Genomic DNA, 24914 nt, shown 5'->3' with positions numbered 1-24914 from the left:
TACTTCAGAGTTAGTTGAAACATCATGGGCAGAGTATACCACAGCCACTCATGTTCCTTTCTCTCCTTCAGAAGTTTAGTTTAGACAGTGGGATTACCCATAAACCCATGCAACATGCAGAAAATTCCATGACACCTCTCTGATTTTCCCAGGGCTCTTTGCTGATGTGTTCTGAAGCTAGAGTCAAATTTAGAAACCAGAGCATGAGAAAAGGATATCTACTTGTCACATTTGGAGAGCACATTAGCTGAAATCAATAGACTACCCGGAAATATAGGGGAAAGCTTAGTGCTTACTAAGAAATAAAAACCTTTCAAATCCAAAGCCTATAGTCACTACTAAAGATTGAATGCTTGTGTCCCCCAAAATTTACATGGTGAAGCCTCATCCCCATTGTGATAGCATTTGGGGGTTAGGCCTTTGGGATGGGATTAGGCCATACGACACAGAGCCCTCATGAATAGGATTAGAATCCATATTAAAGATATCACAGAGACTTCCTCACCTCTTTGAATATATGAGAAGAACACAGCGAGGTAAACTTTCTAGGAACCAAGAAGTGGGTCCTCACCAGACACTAAATCTGCCAGTGCCTTGGTCTTGAACTTCCCAGCCTCCTGAAGTATCAGAAATAATTGTTTGTTGCTTAAACCACCCATTCTATGGTAATTTATTATAGCAGCCCAAATAGACTAAGGCAGTCAATCAGTTTCAAATCCAACCTCCCCAAATCGAACTGTCTAAAGTAAACATTTGCAACTCTTTATCATCAGGAACTTGGATATATTAAATATATGGCCCAATGGTCTTTATGGAAACTCACTATGCAATTTTCGAATTATCTGTGTCCTTGAGGTCTGAGGTCTGAGGTCTGTCAAAGAGATCCAGAGCCTTCCAAGAAACCCACAATTTTCTATGAGAGACAGGAAAAACTTCGGTGACTACATAGATTAAAAACTGATTCCCCATGGAGAAAAAAAAAAAAAAGTTATCTGAAAGCCTTCTGGGCTTCAGACCATACAGTTACTATTTATTGTATTATTTTCAGAACATTTTTGCCTCTATGATTCTGTTTGATCCTTATGATGGCAACCCAAGGAATTGGGTATTATACGATCACCCCTATTTACAGATGAAAAACAAAACAAAACAGAACAGACACACTGAGAGGTGACTTTGTTGAGAAACAAGCAAAGTGAGGCTTAATCTCCTGGCTCGCTTGCTTGTATTTTTCCTCTATTCTTTGCTCTCTGCCTTCAGTAATCTCTGATTCTCCCCTGGGTTAAATAAAATTTTTCTATTATTTACAAACTCTCTTTCCTGCACATTACCTATTCCTATGTATGAGTGCCTTAAGTTGAAACGGGCAGATTTCTTCTCTTGCTTTTGTTTAAGGTCAGTTGTTTACTCCTATTTTCTCAGATCTGACTTTGATGGCTATTCATTGACAGACAACTGGTTTGTCTGGAGTTCAGGCAAACTATAAGGAAAATAGTCTACTGAAGAAAAGAGCATCTTTCTAGGAGTCAAGAGGCTTACATTCCAGCCCCAGTAATTTCACTTACCAGCTGAACGATATTGGGCAAGTTGTTAAAATTACTGAGTCTCAATGAATACATCTTTAAGACAAGAATGATATGGTCTCATCTGTATCACAGGGTAGTAGTGGGGGTTATTAAGCTGAAATAAGGTCATAGATATCAAAGTACTTTGATACATCTACTTTGTAGATGGCTACATTCTGTCAAAGGTATATCAAATCAAATGTTTCCAAGGGCCAAGTAGGTTGTAAAGGAGTGGAGCAGACAGGCTTAGTAGAACTGTGTGTGGTGGGACCCAAAACCATAGGAGAGTGAAAATTCCACCCAGACACTGTACTTTAGTTATGCAGCAATAATAATCTGCTAGCCAATCCAGACAAATTTGCTGATCAAATTTGACGTGTGAGATACCAATTTATAAATCCTATTTCCACTATAGTATCTCCTAAATTGTGGGCTATAATACCCCCAAGGGGGTTTAGTTATTTCAAAGCACCATGAATATATATATATATATATATATATATATATATATATATATACCAAACATTGCCTATTACCTGAGAGACAATGCTATGTACATCCAGAGCAGTATTTTTCAGTGTACATAGGTGCCTTTGGGATTAATCAATTAAAGTATACATTTATCCAAAAGCATATGCAAATTCATATTAACTTGTTGTTCGTGTATAGTTTCAATCAAGGACAGTAGGGACATACCGCCATTCTCATGGTAGTAGGAGGAAGGCACAGCACCTCCCCGTTTTTACCTTTCCAAAAGAGGAGGCTTTAGGATCTAATGCTAACCTGGTTTTGCAGGGAAAACAAGAAAGACCTATGTTGTTTGCAAACACTTTTTCAGCAGTAAACAAGTAACTGGTATTGCTGGCGGAGCCTCTTGATACAGGGATGAAAGAGAGATGCACAGCATACAAAGAGGACCACACATTAACATATAGCTCTAGAAAGCCAGCTATACATGTGACTTGAATGCATACGGAAACACCTGCACACATACACACACACACACACACACACACACACACACCACTGAGCTATATCTGTATGCTATATGATATTCACATAAATGACATATCGCATATCATACAGATATGACATACACAGATCTGTAGGATATGCTCTCCAATGTACACAGGTACTAATCCTTGGAACCTGTAAATGTTGCCTTTATTTGCCTTTAATATGTCTTTGCACATGGAATTAAGTAAGAATCTTGATATGGGTATATTATTCTGGTTATCCTCGTGGGCCCTACATGCAGCATATAAATCCTAAGAAGAGGGAGGCAGACAGATATTGAACACACATGCACACATACAGGCGGAGGTGATGTAAAGACAGAGCAGAGAGAGATCTGAAGATGCTGACCTTGAAGACTGGAGTAATACAGCCACAAGCCAAGGAATGCCGGCAGCCTCTAGAAGCTGGAGGAGACAAGGAGTGGATTCTCCCCAGAGCCGCCAGCAGGAGTATGAGCCTGCAGACACTGATTTCCACCCAGTGAAACTGATTTTGCACTTGTCCTCAAACATTGTCCAGAGAATAAATTTCTGTTGATTCTAGTCACAAATAAATTGCAGCAGCCATAAGAAACTAATACACTGTATCTATCTTAAATGTGTACTCTATGCATATACATGACACAGGCATATCAATTGAACATTAAAGACATAAAGTCCTAATACACAATAAATGCATTTCCCTGAAAACCTCCTTTATACATATCCTAGGCAATAGGATCAGCATCCATCTAGATGCTCAGAAACCTGGATGTCATCTTCAGTTTCTCTTTTCCCTCCAAGCCTGTGTAGTCCATTAAGAAGTCTTGCCAGATCTACCTCCAAAATAAACCCAATCCATTCACCACCTCTCCCCACCTCCCCTGCTACCCTCTTCCTCCACATCACCACCATTTCCTCCCCAGACTACTATATAGCCTCCAGTCTGTTACCATTCTTGCATCCCTACAACGGCTTCTCCAGACCGTACCCAGAGTGGTCTTTTAAAATCCTTAATAGGGGCAGCCCGGGTGGCCCAGTGGTTTAGTGCCGCCTTTGGCCCAGGGTGTGATCCCGGAGATCTGGGATCGAGTCAAACATCGGGCTCCCTGCAAGGAGCCTGCTTCTCCCTCTGCCTGTGTCTCTGCCTCTCTGTGTGTGTGTCTATCATGACTAAATAAATAAAATATTAAAAAAATAAATAAAATCCTTAATAGGATCATTTCACTCTTGTACATTTAAACCTTTACAAAATGGTTTCTCAATTTCCCTCAAATCAATCTTCTTACCATTTCCTACAATATTCCACATGATCTGCCTTCCCTCCTTCTCCCTCTGACTTTACTTACTCCACCTTGTCTTCATTCTTCATGGTCCAGGCACATCAGCCCTCCTTCTGTTCATGAAACATGCCAAGCTCATTTCTCTCAGGACCATGCACTTGCAGATCCCACTGCTTCAAAGTCTCATCCCAGATGCTCATTTGACTGTGCCCTTTATATCATTTAGATTTCAGCTCAAATATCACCTCCTCAAAGGGAACTTCCCTGACCAACTTAATCAGTACCTATTTCATTACCCTGCTTTATTTTCTTGATAACACTCGGTGTCATCTTCTGGGTACTCATTGATTAATTTGCCTCTTTTACTCTCCCTCAAATACAGGTACCACAAAGGCAGTGACTATGTTTAGATCACCAGTGGGTCCCTGGAGTCTACAACAGTGCTAGCACACAGTGGGCACTTAACAAATACTTAATAATTTCATGAATGGCTCAGAATCTTGATTGACAATCTGAAGATCTTTAAAAATACCAATTCCTGGACACCACCTTAGATATAAGGGTTTGGAATTTTGGAACACCTTGAGTGACTCAATTGGTTAGCATCTGACAGACAGCTGGTTTCAGCCCAGGTCATGATCTCAGTGTTGTGAGATCAAGTCCTGCATAGGACAGTGTGCTAGGTGTTGGAACCTGCTTAAGTTTCTCTCTTTCCCTCTCCTTCTACCCCTCCCCCACTGCTTGTATTTGCTCACACACTCTCTCTTTCAAACAAAGAAATTTATAAGTAGTAGGGTCCCACAATTTATATTTTGAAAAAGATCCTCACGTGATTTGATAGCTAGGATTTTAGCTGACCTAAACAAATAATGAATGTGCAAATCCCTTGTGCATACCCATAACCCTCACCTACATCCTTTTCATATACATATCCTATACCAGACATCATGTACAATATTTATGTCCCCACCCTTTCTATATGTTTGTTATATACACTGCATATATGATACTGTATACATTTATATTTATATATTTATATAATTATTATTATAGACAAATGATCAGTTATTACTCTGTCCTAACTGATGTGCTGGGGATAGAAAGTCTTAAATCCCCAACTCTAAAGAGCTCACAAGCCTCCAATCACCTGCAACCCATGATGGTGAGCTGTGAGGATACAAATGGGATGGCAGGAGACTTTTCCAGGTTAACAAAGCCATATTTATTTATTTTTGACAAAGTAAAATAAAGCAAATAATACATGATTTATGTACTAAAAATTGAAGTTATTTAGGTTGAGAGGAGGCACTGAAAAAGGGAAGTCTGTCTGAGGCCAAAGGAACAGAATATGAAAGAATGTAGGGCTAGAGTATACAGTTTGAATAGAGAACTCCACATTACTCAATTTATTCATTCAACAGGTAAGTTTAACTGCTTATCATGTCTCAGGCACTGCAGAGGTTCTTAAGAATAACTGAGAATAGCATCCCAGACTCATGACATTGAGGGGTAAGGCCTGATAAAAAGTATTATTTACAAAGTCCCTCAAATGATTGTGATATACAGCCAGGGTTGAGAAATACTGGTCTAGGTGACCTCACATTGCTGGTGTCCAGAGGGGATGGGAGCAAAAAAGTTAAGGTATTAAAGGAATAGAAGCCAAGCTATCTAGTACACAAAACTATACATGCACTTTTGACAAGCATAAAGACTCTAAAGGTACCTGCTCTTTTATTCTTATTTCCTAATGATGGGCAGTGATAGCTCTGAGAACTATAGTACTGCCAATGTTGTGGACTTCTTTGGATCCCTATCCAAAGTTGGATCCCTATCCATTGAATCTCTGACTTAGGCAACTTGGTGTCACTTTTAGGCAAGGCAAGTCTGAGAGTATGAAGCCCTCACAATGGAGGTTCTTAAATCTGTGAGACTACCAGCTTCAGACCATGTAGCCTGGGGTGATGAGATCCTAGTAAACCAGAGACTTCTCTGGTCTTTCTCCCATCACACTTGAGATAGAAGTACCCCATTTTCCTTCCAGTTCTCTGGCTACCTAGCATCATAGAAAGCAGCACCACTCAGCAGCCACTGCCAAACAGCTCAGGAATAAAGGGTTTGCCTCTCCTGTCTCCTTCATTTGAGGGGAAATCTTGCCTGAGGCACAAGCAAAGCTTCAAATTGATGTAATTTGAAATTTCAAACTGCCGGATGCAGCTTAGCTTCTGACTGCCATCTGCTTTTCCAGTGTGCAATGACACTGAGTCTGTTTTTATTGTGTTTGCTCAACCAAGTCCACCAGTAAAATATTAATAATTTCCCCAGCGCCTGGGTGGTTTGCAAGCTTGGGATGATATCCGAACATTCATCAAGCTCATCAAAGTTATGAGCAAAATAATTTTTCTCCTTAAGCGGGGAGGGGAGAGGGTAATCCAGATTTTTATTACTCGTGCATATCACTAAATGACACTTTTAGTTTTCTCTGCACAGGAAAAGAAAACAAGTGTATTGCTTCTGGCCTCAACATTAGATACACTTTGCTACAGAGATATAGTTATCCAACAAAGCAAGGAAATGAGTAATCTGTGAATTCCAGTAAAAGAAGATAGAAAGCAGGAAAGTGAGTGCCTCCCCAAACATCTCTTTCTTTCACTGTCCACATGCAGTTTGACACTAGGCCCTATTGAATCTATCATTATTCTTGAGCTCATCCCCTTCTATTCTCACTGCTGCTGTGCTGGTCTAGGCCCTTACCAGGTAATCTGGATTACCCCACTCAGCTGCCTCTAGTTTCATAATACTCCCTACATCAGTTTCCATTTCCCTGTCCAAACAATCACCAAACATGGAGTTTGCAACTCTCAACACGATTTCATCAGTCACTGCTTTCAAGCCCTTCTTAGACTCTCCACTGCCTTAAAGATAAGGTTCTAATACTTTAATATGGTTTATAACACTTCTCTCTCCTCCACTTCTATAGCAGCATCCTATGCCCCAGCCAGTCATTGTTCTCCTAGTATAGCACACCCTCTCCTGCCCAGTGAGGTCTGCACAGGAGAGATTCCCAGGGCATCTCACACAATGCCTAGTCAACAGCAAAGTCTTGGAAAGGGTCAGTGGCATTATTATCATACTCTTTAAAAAAAAAATAGAGTGCTATCTCAGTCACCCTGGTTGATCAATGTCCTCATCAAAGACATTCATGTCCTCTTCAAGGGAAGAGAAAAAGAATAGATTTTATGTTTCCTTCCACTTTGGTGCCAGGAAGAATGGCTCCTAGCTTCCAGCATCCATGCTATACATAAAAGATCATATTGTAAAGTGGTTGAGAGCTCTGAAACCAGGACATCTTAGATGATGGACTGGTTCTGCCATTTACTAGCTGTTTGGATTTGGGCAACTCACTTAACTCCTTTGTGCTTTCAGTTTGATCATCTTTAAAGTGGGTGTGATTAATAGCACCTACGTGTAAGCTACAGGCAAGACTAAAAGATTAAGTGTTGGGTACTAAGGATAGGACTTGGTAAATAATAAACACCTCAGTTAGCAACTGAGTACTAACTCCAGTGTATACTTCTCTCTGAAAGCAGACTGGAACATTTTTAAAGAGACCAAAGACTCTCACTATGCAATGCTGTGTCTCGGGCTTTTCTCTGCCTAGAATTCTTTTTATCCATCATTGTCCACTTGGAGACAGGCTGTGTCTTCATCAAGGCTCAACTGAAAGGCCATCTCCTCTAGTTGTCTTGATAGATAGTGGAGTGAAGTGGGATTTGGGTTTGACACACATGGCTTTAATTGCAACATTTTCACTTTCTATCTGCATAATACTGAGTAGGTTAATTGACCCCCTTAACTCTCATTTTACTCATCTGTAAAATGGGGATAAGATTTGCCTCCTTATACGGTGGTTGTATACATTCATTTTGGATACATTTAATTCTCCAAACTCTTTCTCTTTGCTCTTATTGTGGGTATTGATTAATCCCTTTACTGGGCTTCCTCTAAAATGTATGTGCTTCTATTATTGCTACAGTCACTCTATTTCCTGAACTGAAAGGTAGGTCTTGTTCATATCTTGCCCAGATTTCAGCTTTATCTGACTAGTGCATCTCTATCCAATGTCTGTTTTTGTCAGAGCTATCTCCTAAAACTAGAAATCTGAGCAAGTCACTCTCTTCAAAGCATGAATGGAGCAAACTTTGATTGAATCTTTTTTTATAGATGAATTCTTTGGGATGGTAATTAAGGTTCTCAAGATTCTGCCCAAGCTTACCATGCCAATCTCAACTCTAGCCACTGTCCCATTCTGTGAGTATTCATTCCTTGCATTGTCCCCAGAATAAGCCATGGACTCTAGGTTATGGTTCAGGAGTCCTTTTTTGCCTGGAATGTCCTTTTGCTACCTTCTCACCAACTCAAATTCTACCCCAATATCTAAGGCCCAGCTGAACAATCCCTGCTTTTCTAAAGCCTTTCCTAACCTCCACTCTACCCATGTTCACCCCCCATACACACACACACACACACACACACAATTGGAATAAATGAAATAAATTAACAAACAGGATACTGAAATCTTAGAGCCAACAGTTAGTAAATGGTAGACATGGGTCTCAAATCCAAATATTCTGATTCTAAAAGTTTTTAATGCACTTTCTTGCCCCCATCTGAGGTTACTTTTCTCTCCACGTTCCTCAAGACACTATTGGATGCAAAATAGCCAGGAGCTCTACGACTCTTCATACTGCGCATGTCTTTAACTGTTAGTTATTCAGGGTCATTCACTTTTTCTTTTGTTTCTCTCTCATTTCTTACAAATGAGTGATAAAATGGGCACTCTCATACACTGCTGGCAGAAATGTAACTGGATAGAACTTTTGGAAAGCAATTTGGCTGTATGTATTAGGATTCTGCAAAATATTCATGGTCTTTTACTGGGTCACGCCTTTTTTTGTAAATCTCTTTTAAGAAGTTAATCAAAAGTAACTACACATAGCACACAAGGATATTACAGGGAAAGACTGGAATTAGCCTAAATGCCTAACAATAAGAAAACGGCAGCAATTATGAACTACAGTTCCAGAATCAGAAAAAAAAATCCTAGCCCTACTTCTTAATATTTGTATTACTTAGGTCAATTATTTAACCTTTCTGTGCATTAGTTGCCTCATCTCTATATTCATTTCTATAAAGGGATAATAGCAGAATCTGCTTCATAGAGTTGCTATGAGAATTGAATGAGAGTTTGTAAGAAAAGACTTTGGCTCAGAGTCTAACACACTGAAAGCTCCTGAGAAAGATAAACTACAAAGAAGCAGCACACTAGTAGTAGTGTGGGGTCTTAGTAGTCATAGAAGGAGGGAGGTGGTGGTGAAGGAGGAAGAGGAGAAAGAAGAGAGGGAGAGGAGGGGGGAATAATTAGAAGAGACAGCCACTGTTTAAAATATTATGCCATTATTAAGCACTATGTTTACAAAGTTTTAATTAACAACATCAAAAAGGAATTAATGATCAGTCAAAAAGCAGGATTCTAAATTGTGTGTACAGTAATAATCCAAAAGATATTTTAAAATCTTAGAAAATGCTGGAAGAAGCTACACTTAACATTAACAATGGTCATACTTCAGTGATGACTATATTTATATGTAAGAGGTTATAATTCTTCAATATCTTGGCTTTATAAATATTTTGCCTATGGGTGCCTATCTCTACCTAATCAGTACCATGGATACCCTGAAAAACAATGTAAAATCACATTGTAATTTCCCTTCATCTCTATTATTTCCTGACCTAAATTCAATATTGAGTGAATGAGCCTTGTTGATTGTACAGGCAGTATTGTCCTCACCTATAAAATAGGGATAATGTATGTCATGCACTTTTGGTAAAGATTACATTATTTTTTTTTACTGAAGATGTCCATAACATTGCCTAAAACAGAATACCGTACAGTAAATATTAGTTTCTTTTCTCCTGCATCACTTCTCTTCTTTATTTTTTTTTCTTCTTTATTTTAAATTGTTCAAACTGGTGAGAAAGTAAGTAGCTCTGAGAGTGCATTATGTCAGTAGTCTCTGGAATAGCTAGCCACATAGCCCATTCACATCAACTATCAATAGGCTTTTGGTGGTAGGGATACTGGTCCGCAGAGAACGGTCCAACTTCATGTTGGCCACCATGTGTTTGTGAGATCTGAGCACCGAAGAAGGTGAGATTCAAGTTCTACCATCTGCCCTCTGAAAGTTCTCCAGTGCTCCTCACTGAGAGCTAACACTGGCATTCAAGTCAAAAACCAAGCCTAAGAATTAATTGTGGTTTATGGAAAATTCTCTTCCTTCCATAACAGGAAACCAAACTTTACTTCTTGTTCCTTAACCGTGGATGATGGCACCATGTTCCACTTATCAGGAGCTCTTCCAGGTAATGAGAAAGATCATTTCATGGGCAGCCTGGATGGCTCAGCGGTTTAGCACCTCCTCCAGCCCAGGAGAGACCCTGGAGACCCAGGATCAAGTCCCACGTCAGGCTCCTTGCATGGAGCCTGCTTCTCCCTCTCCCTCTGCCTATGTCTCTGTCTCTGTCTCTGTCTCTGTCTCTCTCGAATAAATAGATAAAATCTTAAAAAAAAAAAAGAAAGAAAGAAAGATCATTTCAGGACATAGGGTTTGGCTCTTTCCTAAGGTGGGGTGTGGGTTTATCCAGATGGCCAATTTAAGTTAAAGTTAACCCTTTCTTCACTGACTTATTCAGCACTAAGTGAGCAGTTACCATGCACAGACGTTGGGGATGCAAAGGTGAATTGCCATTTAGACCAGAACCTGTTTTAGATAAAAAAGCACCCATATTTATCAAAAGGATCAACTATGTGGTCTATTTAAATAACTATTATGTTCTGCTAGACTCTATTTGACAAAAATAGAGTCTGAGTAGGAGTAGTAGATTTAGAATCAAACCATTCAAACTCAAGCTCTGTTCCCTCTTAGATATCTGACTTTGTATCTGTTTCTTTATAAAATGCAACCTGAAGCTGGTGTCAGGATTAAAGTTAGTCTGTGTATGTCACTTAGCAAACCCAATGCCTGACTCAGTAAACATTGGTTACTGTTAGTATTGTTATTGTGGTTTTAGTATCTTGTTTTGTTTTGTGGGTTTTTTTAAAAAAGATTCTATTTTTAGAATCTCAGCATGGGGCTCAAACTTACAAACCTCAAGATCAAGAGTTGTGTGCTCTATCAACTGAGCAGCCAGACACCCTAAAGTTTTAGCATCTTTAAGAAACCCTGCTGGAGGTGAGAAAGAAGGTATGTACATCCCCCTCACAAAGCTCCCTTCAAGAAGTAAAATTCTCTGTTCTCAGTAAAGCAGGTGGCTTCCCCTTTTCTCCTTATACTCATCACCCTATGCTGTTGGTTACTGATTTTAGTGTTTCAGGACTTCAATACTGGTACACCCTTTCTCAAGAAGGATGGAATAGGAATTTACCTTTCCTGAGAACTTTGTGTATGCCACGCACTGTGTTCATAACTTTCACCAACATTTTCTCATTTCATTTCCACTGTTGGGGGTTGGGGTCAAGGTAGGTATTATGGTCCTGCACTGCCAAGAGGAAATGGAGACTCAGAATGGGGAGAGGGCCCAAAGTCACAGAGCTCTTAAGTTGTAGAGCTGGCTTGCAGTCAGATCTGTTTGAATCCAAATCATACAGTACATTCTGAAGCCTCTTTTCCATTCTCATTACTCAATTAGGTCATCGTTCGTCCTTTCTTAGGAAGGCAAAACACACAGAGATTGAACGTAGAGACTGAACAATCTCTATTGAGTTGGATTTCTGACACCCAACATGCATGCATCCCCCATAATTTGTACCTGAGAGAAGCCCTGACCTTTAACATATTAAATAAAAACAGAAGCCCCGAGGGCTTAAATGACTATTCTAAGCCCACACAGAAAGCATGTGGTGTAGTGAGAACCAGAAAGGGCCTCTTCCCAGACATGGGAGCAATCTCCCTGGTTAAAGCCGCACTGAAAGATCAGGGATGGGGGGAATCTGGCCAACATATTTTAGGCATTGAGTGATGGGAATCCCAGGCGGCCAGTGAGTTCACTGGGCACAGCAGAGGAGAACATAGTCTGGGTACAGTACAAACAAGAATGCTAAACAGCTCTCCAGCTGCCAGGAAGCAAGAGCATCAGTGTATTCTTGAAGCAAGAATCCAGTTCCCAGGCAATGAAAGAACAAGGCAGTGAGGGCACAGTTGGACTTGTCATACCAAAATAAGAGTCTCTGAGGAGGACCCCAACCCCACTGTTTTGGTAAAGGGGCAGCACTGACATACCAGCAACTGGAAGCTCTCACTAGCTCACCCAGAAACTTGAAAACAGAAAGTCTCTTAAGCACTTTCTTTCTAAATTCTCCTTGCAGAAGCCTCCTTATCCTTTTATAATCACCTCCAAGCAATTCCTAGTCAAGTACTAAAGTAAATTCAAAGCAATTAGAGAGTCTATCTACAGTGAGCCCAAAATGTGTTTGCAGTGGTTCTCTGGGAAATGGCGCAGCATAAGTTTTCCCCAGAACAATGTTATTTATGTAAGGAAGATGCTACTGTTTCCCAGAGTGTAAAAACACACATACACACACACACACACACACACACACACATGCACACACACACACACATTTACTATGACAAATGGATGCAACATCTCAAGAGTGAAATATTGTGTTGTGGGTTACAAGCCAAAGCAAGGCAGCATCGCTCCAGTAAGCACTTATAAATTGTTACAAACAATATCAAGAAATAGGAGCTTGCCTTGGCAAATAACAGCTGCAGGATTTCAGGGCTCAGGACTAGCCTTAGGAAAAAAAAAAGAAAGAAAACCACCAAACCCATTGCTTCAAATATTCTGTTGGATCTCCAGGGTGGTCTTTCTAATTAATATTTCCCCCTAATTGTGTTCATGATGGTAAGTGTGCTAAATGCAAAACTCACTCCTTTTTTCACCAAGGAGGGGAGCAGAGGAAGGCACTTTAGGAGGAAGGCTGGGCAGCTTCATTGTGATGCAAAAGAATGCAACAATTAAGAATATAATTTTGGAAGATGTCAGCAGCCTAATTACTCATAGGGCTTCCAGCAAATTAAGCAGTAGGTGAATTAGCTCATTTAATGAGATCTTAGAGTTTGGAGGCAAGGTGCTTTTATTTTGCATTTGAGAAACACATTTCCTAACTACATGTTAATAATTTGGGCACCCCAACATACTATTAACTCAACAGGTTCCACAAAAAGCATGAAGGTCAGGTGCTTAAAAGGGTCTGTAAGTAAGTTAAATTGCATTTCTCTGCTCTCCGTTTACCCTTTCCCTCCCCTTCTTTTTCTTCCCAAATGCAATTGTCCAACTTAGAAAACATATAGTTCAATAAAGGGGCTTTGGAAACTATAGTTTTCAGGGCAGGGTTAAAGGAAGCACAGCAGAAATTGGATTGAAAACCTGCTTTAGTATCTTTATAACTCTCTAAGCCTTTGCTTCTGCATCTGTAATATGGAAATAATAACATCCACATTACAATTTTTGTGGTTACGAGTTGAATTCGTTTACAAGATGGTATTCCTTGAAGGCAAGGAATATGTGGTATTTATCTCTGTCTTATACTACCTAACACAGTGCCTGGAACAGAATGTGTGCTTAACAAGTATACTGAATAGAAACTAATAATTGCAAAAGAATGAGTGGATGAGGGGGGAAAAAGTTTTTTTGGGTGTTCCTTACGTATATGGTTCCTTTCCCATAGATCCTCAAAAAAAAAAAAGAGAGAGAAAAAGGGAGAAATTGGCTGTTTTAGCCACACTGGGACTTGCTAGGCTTTGGAATAAGAAGGAGCCAAAGTTTCCTGGACAGTGTTGTCCACTGACCAAATGTGGGGGAATATGAAAAGAGGTGTCACCAGTGTTCTTTATGCACCAAGACAAGCACCAAGACAAATTCTGCCTACCACTTACAGCCTCTCAGTTACTCCAAAAGTGTGTGGACAACATGATTGATCAAGCCTTGTACCACAGATTGCAAGAATGGCTTCCCATCCATCAGCATTTTTTATCCCAACAATCCCATATGGTAGGTATTGTTATCCCTCCTTTTTGTAAATGAAGACACTGAGGCTCAGAGATTACCCAACTTGTTTGAACCGGCCCATATGTTGGTCATGCATATTTCCAGGCGATGCCCTTCCCACTTGATAGTCAGTAGAGAACTTCTGAGCTATGATTTGTGCTCAACTTCTCTGCAGAGCTAGGAAGGGAAGGAAGACTCAGCCTCGTTGCCACCCTATCTACTCTCTAGTCTCCCTGATGGAGCACCATACATTCTCTGCTGCTTTACCTTATCTTCTAGTATGGAATGGAGTCCACAGAGGTGAGATACTCCCATTCTAAAAGTTCCTATTTGTGACACAGAAAAGGAGGCTTCTTGCTTTTTAATTTCATCAGAGTGAAGACATCTCTTGAGGCTGACTCTATAGCTATGTTTTGTTCTCTTTATGGCTCTCTACAGGGAGCTTACTACCTCAGAAGGTCTTTAGCAACAATTATTATTATTCACATTGTAATTACCATTTTATTGAATATTTACTACATGCTAGGCATTGGGTTTTATATGCACCAAAAAAAAACCTATGAGATAGTTATTATTACCTCTAACTCATAAATAAAGATACTGAGGATCAGAGAGTTTAAATAAATTGTTCAAATCTACTCAGCTTATAAGGGGTAGAGCTGAGATTCTGGATTAGGTTTTCTAACTCCAGATCCCATGCACTAAATTTTCAATATTGCCTTTATTGGGTGACTCTGGGTTGTTATAGAACTTTTTTTTGTAAATATAATTAATATCTGTCTTTCTGGAACTTTCATCAATTGGTCATGGTTCTCCTTCTGGAACTACACAGAACAAGTCAGCTCCCTTTATGGGATGCTCTTCAGGTAATGGGAACTCCAGATCCTTGGCCAGCATTAGCTCCTCTACCCCCCAGTAGACAACGCTGTCCAGACACACAGATGAAGTTGGATTCTATTTGCTAAAATGACAATTCACAGTTATAGGAGTTTTTTGTTGTCTTGTTTTAGTTTTTATGTAATACACTTCACTGATGTGATCTCATTCAACCTTACCATAATGCAATGAGGGTGGCATTAGTTCCATTAGTTCCCTGGTCCTAGAAATGAGGAAGTTGGGGCTCAGAAAGATGAGGTCTATTCTCCAGGGGAAAAGATCAGTCAAACAACGAGCTGAGAACCCGAGGATTCAAACTGAAGTATGCCTAACATCAAGGTATGTGCTCCTTCCACAGTGCTATGGAACCTTTCTGAATGAATGAATGAATGAATGAATGAATGAACCATACAAGGAAGAGTGTGATAAGTACCGTAAAAGAGGTCCCCAAAAATGCAAAGAGTACTCAGCTCAGAAAAAAAATAAAGATGCCTTCATCTTCCCACCAGGTCTTCAGTGAGGCTGCACTAATTACCATTTATATAAGGTGCCTGCCTGCCTCTGCTGGTGCTGAGAGAAGTTTTAATTTGCTGGTGAAGGAGTTGGGGGAGGGAATGGAGAGTGCTGTGAAGTGTCCCCTCCAAAGCAGAATGATTTCTGTGCAGAAAAACACTGAGGTTACTAATGGGGAAGAAGAAGAAGAAAAAAAAAAAACAGGCAGCAAAGATGAGGAGTATACTTGGCATGCGGATGCACGCCTGGAGCATCTGGCAGGAGGCATGCGCTCATCCTTTCCTTCCTGAGGTTGCAATTAAGTAGGTAACATGAGAGAACACTGACAGTTGGGTTGTCCCACTGAGCCTGGGGCCAGGTGAGTACTTACAAGTTCAGCCCCACCCAGGAGAGACTCACTGCATTAAAAAGGAAGACGTCCTGGAAAGGATAAAGACCACAGCATGAAGTGACTGGTCCATTTCAGCTTTGTAGGCAGAATGGTGAGAAAACTGAAGGTTTGCCCCCATCGTACTAGGCTTTCCATGGAAGAAGAGCCCTGAGGTTACCTTGGGGGAGGTCAGGTGCCAAAGTGGAAAACATCATTTTCACGCAGATGAAATCACGCAGATCTGGATTCCTATTCTAAATCCTTACTTATTCTATGGCTGTGTCATCTTGGACAAGTCACTTAAATTCTCTGAGCTTCATTTCCTCATTTAAATGAATGAATGAATAAATGAATGAATCAATGAACTAACAAACTATAAAGGGAAGAGTGTGATAAGTACCTTAAGAGAAAATGTACTTAAGGTAGGGAAAAATAAGATAAGATAGGGAAAATGAAATTTGAGGGCTGCAGATGGCCATGTATGTAAAATTTCTGGCGTATAGTAGATATTCAAAAAACTTAAGTTCCTTCCCCTTGAGAGAAGCCCCCCTCACACTGAGCTAGGTAGGTTCCTGTCACTGAGACTCATTTTCCCCAGGAGACTTGCTGAGTTCCAGTGAGTGAAATCCCTGGACCCATTGGCCTCTATGATTATAATGCAAGCACAGCATGGTGCCCATTAGGTTGTTAGAGTCCACAGGTTTCCTAGAGGAAATGTGAGGGGGCAGAGGGGATGGAGATGGAGTTGGAGACCTCAGGGAGCCAATGTTCTGAAACTCCCAACTGCTTAATGGCTAAAGTACCCCAGAGCCTCTTCAGCCAATTGAATCAATATGAATACCATTCTAGAATCGCCAGACATTCCCAACATTGGCTTCTGCTGAGAGCAGCTGAGAAGCAGAGACCTCAAGAGCCTCAGTTCTTGGCCCTTCTTCACCACACCTCTCTAGAGACCCATTTCCTCTCAGAGGGCATCTGAAATACACACATTTGGGAGGACAATGGAGGCTCTGGAGTGAGAGAGCCCTGGCTTCAACCCGAGCTCTGCCACTTACTATCTATGTGAATTTGGGCAAGTTACTTCAATTCTCTGTCTCAGTTTCCAATGCTACAAAAATGGAATAAAGATGCTGATACCGCATTGAGTAGACATGAGGATTAAATGGGAAAATTTAAATAGCAGTGCTTGACATATGGCTGTTCTGTTACCCCCCACCCCCACCCCGTCACTGGAGCCTCTGCGCCCTGGTGGTGCTTCCCAACATGATTTAGTCACTGCATGATTAACAGAAAGTACTTTAACAACCATATGAGGTACAAAAGACAGAAAGAACAAATGAGCAGGGATGCCTAAACTTATTTTTCTTTTGACTCAGGCAAGTGGAAGATCCTGCCCTTAGTCACACAGCTAACAAAGGGTGAAGGCACAACTACACATCAAGTGTCATAACTCCCAGGACAACTGTCCTTCTACCACACCATGATGCCCTCATCTCTGACTTTCTTCTTCCTCCATTTCTTTGAACAGAAAGGATTTGATGGAACCAGTAATGACATATATGAATTCCGAAGCAGATATCCATTTTTAACGTAGGAAGGAAAACATTAAGATGTCAACCTTGGGGCTGCTAAATGAGCATCTGTGGCCCACACATGGGGCACTGGGGACTGGAGGCTCGGGGAAGTAATTGCCACAAATAAGACTCAACTGGACATTGATTTATTCAGCCTGTTTGCTTGATTTCCACTTTGAGCTTGTTCAATTGGCTATTCCTCTTTGTTGTTCCTTCTCAGGAACATGACCCCAGCTCATTTGGATGGAAATGTGCTCACCCATTACCTCATTAATTTCTGGGACTTTGCATTATCATTTACACCCTTCCCCTCTATTTTCTTTGCCCTCAAAATTCAAAGTATTGGTGGGAAATAGACAAACAATGCACCATTTCTCCAAGATGTGACAGGATCTGTATTTATCATTTGCAACCCTCATTGTCATAATTCAGCCAAGCCAGGCTGCAACACACCATGGGAACTCATCAGTGAAAAGGTGCATGAGGGAGGAAGCCATGCTAGGAATCGGGAGCTAGTCGGACAGCAGAGGTGTCTCATCAGCTCCCAGCAGCTGTTGTCTAAGAGTGATGGTAAACTGGGACTTCATGTGAGTCCAAAATAATGATGGTACTGATGTGATAACAATGCTTGTTAAACTCTTACAACACACATATGTCATCTCATTTATTTTTACAACAATCCTACAAGATAAACCTAGAGAGGATAAGTTACTTGTCCAAGGTGGCATAGCTAGGAGATGATGGAAATGGAATTCAACCCCACATGTTTCCTTAAAAATCACATCCTCTTTACCACTCCTCGAACCCTCCTTTGTTTAGTTTCCCTGAAGCATTACAATGTCCATTTGTTGGATCCTTTCCCAGTTCATCTCTGAGTGCCTTACACACAGACATTTCTTCCATCCTTCCAGAAGGCCTGTGAGAATGATGTCCTATAGTTCATTAAAAATGAGCTCAGAGAGGCTAACTCACTCACAGAAGGGCACACAGCCTTTAAGAAGCAGAGGAAGGACTCCTAACACAGGTCTTTCTGAGCATGAAATGCCTTTCCCCAGACATCCAGGCTAATGATAGGATAGACAGCAGTAGGGAAGGCAGTGAACACTGTGAAAAATATGGGCAACAGTGTGGGACTCATATAATTGGGTTACAGAAGAAAGACCCAGAAACAGAGTGCCAGCCTGCATGGACTCCAGCAAGGCAATCCCAGAAGAAATTCCCAAGAGATGCGTGAAAAGCCCAGTTGTTCTCACTGGAGACACATATCAGGATTGAGGGTACTCAAATATGTGCCCAAGGTTCACCCCAGACTCTTGAGTTGTCAGGATCACAGCACTATTCCAGGACATACATCCTGCTGGGATGGAAGGAGGAGAAGAGAAGTAGCATAAGCAGAGTGTCTGCTGAGGCCAAGCACTATGCTGTATATGGTGCTGTACTCAATTCTTGTAACAACTCTGTAAAACAGGTTTTGTCACTTTTCTTCACCCTTTACCCTAACTTCCTCATATCTAACACAGTACTTGGCACACGCGCGCGCGCGCACACACACACACACACACACATACACGTAATAACACTGTGTGAAACTGATTAATTCATTTTCAATTCTACTGGCCAGGGAGAAATGAAGCTATTACTGAAGCATCACCTTACCTTGAAGGAGTGTTGAATATTTCTCTAAAGTTTTGACCAAAGCAACTTTTCTAAGAACCTGAGATTTAAGTCAACTTCAATATTTGGGTTGGTCTTGTAGACCAAGTACACAGGGCTGTGGGAAGAAGGCCAGAGAAGAGAAGCACAGAAACAGGCTCCACGGCCAGAGAATGCTCACTAGGGAAGCTGATGGCCCAAAAGTTGAGAAGATAAAGTTGAGAAGAGCATGCCCGGCAGAGAATCCTGTAGGTAGAGAAGCACATAAGCATAATGCAGAATGTGGATCTATAAGCAGCCAGTCAAAGCTCCTAAGCTTGTTCACTCCCCCTTTTACAGAGCAAAAAGAGCTTTTCCCCCCTGATTACAACACAGTAATGTTGAGTGGAAAATGCCAGACATTAAAGAGTGTATATATATATATATATATATATATATATATATATATATATATATCAGATGATTCCATATATACAAAGTTCAAAGACAGGCAAACTTAATCCATGCTGTTAGAGGACAGCATTGTGGTTAGCTTAGGGGTAAACTGAGTGGCAGGTAGCAGGACAGGGCTTCCAGAGTATTGGGAATGATCTACTTCTTAGTCTGGGTGCTGGTTACAATGATGTGTCCATTTGGGAAAATTCACCCCTTTCCATAGACATGATTTGTGCACTTTTCTGGATGTTTGTATAATATTTCAAAATAAATCTTACATCAAAAAGGAATACAGGGATCCCTGGGTGGCGCAGCAGTTTGGCGCCTGCCTTTGGCCCAGGGCGCGATCCTGGAGACCCGGGATCGAATCCCACGTCAGGCTCCCGGTGCATGGAGCCTGCTTCTCTCTCTGCCTGTGTCTCTGCCTCTCTCTCTCTCTCTCTCTCTCTCTCTCTCTCTCTCTCTGTGTGACTATCATAAATAAATAAAAATTAAAAAAAAAGGAATACAAAAGTATTGAAAGTATTGAAAAACCATTTTGATGGTGCAAATGAGGATGAAGTAAAATGTATAATTCAATTTCCCAGGAAAAACAAAGAGAAAATTTTGCTCCCTCTGCTTCTCAGTCTGGCTCAGAAGAAGGTGGTGAGAACCAGCATCTGAGTTTAATGACTTTCCCCTGGCATTTCCCTCATAAGGAGGAGAATCTTAATTTTCAAGGATAGGACAGGTTCCTTTGGATGGATTCTCCTACTCCTTGTCTTAACCTATCCCAGAGGAGAGCACAGCTCCCCTCTGTTGGTACAGAAGCCCTACAAAGGTAGGTGTGAGCAGATTGAAGGAGCAGTAGGAAGGGTCCCTGTCTGGACCCAGGTGAGTGCAGGGAGAAAACAGAGATTGGGCAGAAAGGAACCCAGGTGGGATATAAAATAGGGCTTCAGAGACCCTGGTTGGGAGTTTAGATTTTCTTGTAAATACAATGAGAAATCCTTGGAGGTTTTTGAGCAAGAAGTAACATCAATGGACTGATGCTTTAGAAGGATCATCTTGGCTCTTATGAAGAGAGTGGCTAGCAGGTACCAAAGGTGAACCAGAGCGACCACTTGGGGTATAACTGCCATGGTCCAGGAGAGCAGTCAGTGTGGCTGAAATTGAGATGAAGGCAAAGGAGAATAAAGAATAACATATTCAAGACAGTGGCTTGGACGAGCTGGCGGATTGGGTATGGGAGAAGGAGATGGAAAAGTCATTAAGCAATTAAGCAGATTACAGGGGGAAGGCTGAGTAACAACTCAATGTGTGGGGGCACTCAGAAATCAGTTTTAAACATGCTAATATGAGAGACTTGGGAGACATCCATGTGAAAATGGGCAGAAGGCAGAAGATCAGAGGAATACTCTGGAATAGAGAGATGTAATTTAAGTTTCCTTGTGTACAAAGCACTTTCACACTTGCCACTCTGTTTATCTCACCACCCTTTGGCTATGACTGGGAAGTCTATTCCCATAGATGAAGACATTGAGGTTCAGAGGGGCTGAGTGTCTTACAGCAAGCCACATAAAGGATAAGCAATGATGCATGGAACACAATCAAGCTTACTGTGTTTATTCCCATATGCTTTGAAATAGTTTAAATGTGGTGGGTTTTCATTATGGATGTGCATTGGTGTATTACGGGAAAAGCATTGGGACACCACTCAGATATTGCAGGTATGTTTGACAAATACCAAGTGGCCCAGCCCTACTATGCTCATAGGATCTATGTCTGCTTGTTAATAATCTGTGACTTCTCTCATTGTCAAATTGATATCAGATGGATGCTTCTTCTTGCTGTTAGACTATACCTTTCTATCAGACCTTCTATATTTCTTTGTAATATCTTATTTAGAATATGATTTGGGTCATCACCCAAGGAACTTTCAGAATGCATGTATAAGAGTACCATGGGAGAGAACTATTTTCTCTGTTATAGACAATGAAGGACTGTCACTGTTTAGTTCCATTTAATTCAGGTCAGTGAGAACTCACTAAACACTTACTGTACACGAGTCACTGTTCCAGATGAAAGAGACTGATCTGGATAAAGGCTCAGCCTTTACTTTGTTATATGCTCTCCAGAATACTTTATTTTTCCTTCATGGCTCTTATGACACATTTAATTATTTGTACAATTTTTGGCCGAAGGTCTGTTGTTCCTTCTAGATGATTACTTACTCACCATTGTATCCCTTGTGCCTGGTATTTTGCTTGGCATACAATAATTTTCCCATTCAATATTTATTGAATGAAAAGAAAGGAACTCACAAATGAGCACATGCTACAAAAATAAATACGTTATAGTGCAAAGACTGTTTCTGGACAGTCTGGGCTTGTGTTCCTCCTTGCCTTGAGAAATTCATGTCTCAAGTGTTGGTGTCCTGCTTTGAATCATATCAAAGGGCAGGACTCTATAATATTATGGTGCCAGCTACTTTCTAGGACTTCCACAACCATGTGCTTTATGGAATGCAAATTTAGATATAAAATGATTGGTGGTTGGCTTTGTTCTCTGTAGCACAGATATCCTAATCATTGTGTTAACCTTACAATAATGCAATTCTGAATCTTACATGGAATTTTTAGATTCCACTTAGATTCTCAGAGTAGTGTTTTACTGTATTTCTAGATACTTTGTTCTTTTAGTTAGACTGGCCTTCCTCCCATTTAATCCAGTTGGGTCTGTGTCCTTACCATGGGCCCCTCAGTGGCCAGGAAATAAAATTCCACCTCCCCACCTCTGATGAAGTTACCTAGGAAACACGGTACTACTGTATTGAGCTGCTACGTATGCCAGGAGTATGACTTCATCATCACATGATACTACTAGGTCTCAGGACACCTTTTTATAAGTAACAAAAAAAAACCTTAAGTTCACAGAAGTGAGGTGACTTATCCAAGGTCATATAGCCAGGATTGGAGCCTTAAATGTTTCCCCATTGATTCTCAACTAACATTTGATGAGTACTCTTACCTTGAAACAGTATTCAGGGTGCTTTTCAGCTATCCCTCCAGTTGCTCCCAATATACATTGGTAGGGTAAAAGAATGGATGGAATTTTCAAAGAGAGTCCAAAATCTCTGACCACTCTCCTAGATAATTCAATTTGTTGCTCTATTAAAAGAAAAAAAAAAGATACAATAATACTACTACTGCTGGCCATGTCCTAGAGGAGAGGGACCCACTGGGGTCTTTCCAGTGAGCAGATAACATATTTAAATGCAGTCCATCAGTTAGTAATCTGCTGCCACCCCATCCTCTGAGAGCTGCTTTATTGAACACTGTAATTGCTTGGATGCTATTATTCATTTCTGTAGCTGTTGCTATTAATTAAATATTTTTGTCGAAAGCTCCCTGTGACATTTCTTGCTGCATTCTTGAATATCTGATAAGATATACAGCCAGTACACTGGTACCCGCTGCATTTGGCTGATAGTCTTGTCCTAGTTTCTAACCCTCAAAACGCTAAAGAAATGACACAGTTTTAGTGGAATGAGGACTTCTATTGTTACATGATGGGGTGGGGGGGGTAGAGGTAGTACAAGGAGTCTTAGTGAAATAGATGCAAATGTCACGTTTTAGAGCTGTGATAGTTCAAGCTGGAAATTGGACTAGACCTTTATTCAAAGGCTTGGCCCATTCCTTAGGTCAAACAAAGCTTGGGTGGATTGGATTCTGCAATCCTAACCTCAGGAGAAATAGGCATTTAGTCATTCATTCAATAATATTTAACAGTATCACTAGAAGTCTTACCATGTACCAGGCCCTGTGCTAAGTCCTAAAGTTACAGAATTTAACTAATAAAAATAAAATAAAGTAAGAAAACAATCTCTGCCCTTAAAAAAAAATTACAGTCTCTTGGGGAACACAGACAAGCCTGCTACAGTAGGAGGCATGCTTTAATTTCAGGTGTGAACTAACGTTAGGGATGGCTAAGGTTGTGGTGTCTCTGGCTATGAAAGGAAGCCTGGCTACGAAAGGTATAGAGCAAAAGGATGGGAGTGTATATAGAGCAAGATGTCCTAGCTGAGATAAAACTGATGCATAGTTTGTATATAGAAGTGATGCTTGAAAGGCTCCTCTGGCCATTCGTTTCTCTGAATAACATACATGAGGACTTTTTCATTTTTCCTTGAAAGAGGAGGGAATCTGTGACCAGAGACCTTTGGATGAAAAGGAGGACAACAGAGGATGAAGATGGCATCTGTCCCTTACTGAATTTCCAGTTGGCTTAGAGCTCACTTCTGGGCAAAGCAGAGAGGCCAGAAGCTGAAACAGTTGTGCCCATGAGAAACTGCAAGAGCTGGAACACAGGCTAAGCTGCTGTGAGGCCCAGATGCTCAGAGCCCTGCAGGGGTTGCAAGGCAGGACCCCACTCCATGAATCCCTGGCTTGCCCCATGGCACTAGGTCCAGCACCTCTAGGGCATGGGGAGTAAGCAACTCTCCTCAGACACGACCTTCACATGATAGGCACAATTGTGGTGGTATCAGAGAGGCTCCTTTAAAGGACTTCAAGACTGGAGGGCATCTAACAAAGGGGTCAGGACTGGAGAGAAAGGGAAGACAGATATGACGAACGTTGCAGATAGGCTGGTTTTATGAGAACAGGTGAACATGCCTTAGGCACATGTGCTTATTCTTAGGGTAGGGACAACCCTGAAAGGTGATGCAGTGCTTATGGGGAGGGACCAGAGTCTAAATAATTTGAATGTAACTATTAACAAGGTGAGGCATCTTTGGGACATTTGGGATATTCTGTGATTAAAAAATGAAGAAGGGATGCCTGGATGGCTCAGCAATTAGGCACGTGCCTTCCACCCAGGGCATGATCCCGGAGTCCTGGGATGGAGTCCCACATCAGGCTCCCTGCATGGAGCCTGCTTCTCTCTGCCTGTGTCTTTTATGAATAAATAAATAAAATGTTTTAAAAAATGAAGAAGAAAAAGGTAAAAGAACTCAGAAGAGAGGAACAGATGGAAGACATCTCAACACAAATTACTGGAAGAATTACTAAAGCAGAGTGGTGTGGTACGGTGGAGAGAACGCTGCAGGTCACGAGATCAGTACTGGTCCTCAGTTTGCTGGTAACTGTGTATGATATGCAGCAAGTATCTGCTCCTCTCTGGACCTCAGTTTCCTTAGCTATAAATGAGAGGCAAGATCTTTTCAACAGTGCTTTTCTACTCCCCCAAGTCCATGACTTCAGAGGAACTACACATACAGTTCTCAAGCTTTTAAATGCAGGACCCTCCTAACACCAGGTAAGGGTTATAAATGTAAATATAACAAAGTGATAGGAGAGCAAAAAGTTAAGGTTCTCATGGCAACCAGAATTCATAGCAGCTGTGCGTTGTTAAAGGGGCTCCTCCTGACAGTCTGATGAATAATCCCAAAGTCTATCTATTGTGCAGGAATTGTCAGGGACTCTTTTTGGTGGGTGGGGGTGAGGCACAAAGACAAGATTAGCCAACCATTTTAATGAGAATTTTAATCAATGCAAAAA

At 41.0% G+C, this 24914-nt stretch overlaps 1 protein-coding gene across 17 annotated transcripts in view; it reads right to left on the bottom strand.

The window, feature by feature from the left end:
* Positions 1-24914, bottom strand: part of DAB1 (DAB adaptor protein 1) — a 1117693-nt gene that overhangs the window by 856713 nt on the left and 236066 nt on the right. For 12 of the 17 annotated variants that reach the window (XM_049110389.1, XM_049110401.1, XM_049110402.1 and 9 more), the window contains one exon: positions 22384-22523. The exons of 3 other annotated variants lie outside the window; for them this stretch is intronic. The gene's annotated coding sequence lies outside the window, so the exon portion shown is untranslated. Of the gene's footprint in view, positions 1-823; positions 846-18942; positions 19186-22383; positions 22524-24914 lie in introns of those variants that run through there. 2 more of the 17 variants (XM_035716544.2, XM_049110396.1) reach the window with 2 other exon arrangements.

Source organism: Canis lupus, chromosome 5 (genome assembly GCF_003254725.2).
Source record: "Canis lupus dingo isolate Sandy chromosome 5, ASM325472v2, whole genome shotgun sequence".
In the NCBI taxonomy this organism is placed as follows: Eukaryota; Metazoa; Chordata; class Mammalia; order Carnivora; family Canidae; genus Canis; species Canis lupus.
This window is presented reverse-complemented; position numbering and strand designations above follow the sequence as displayed.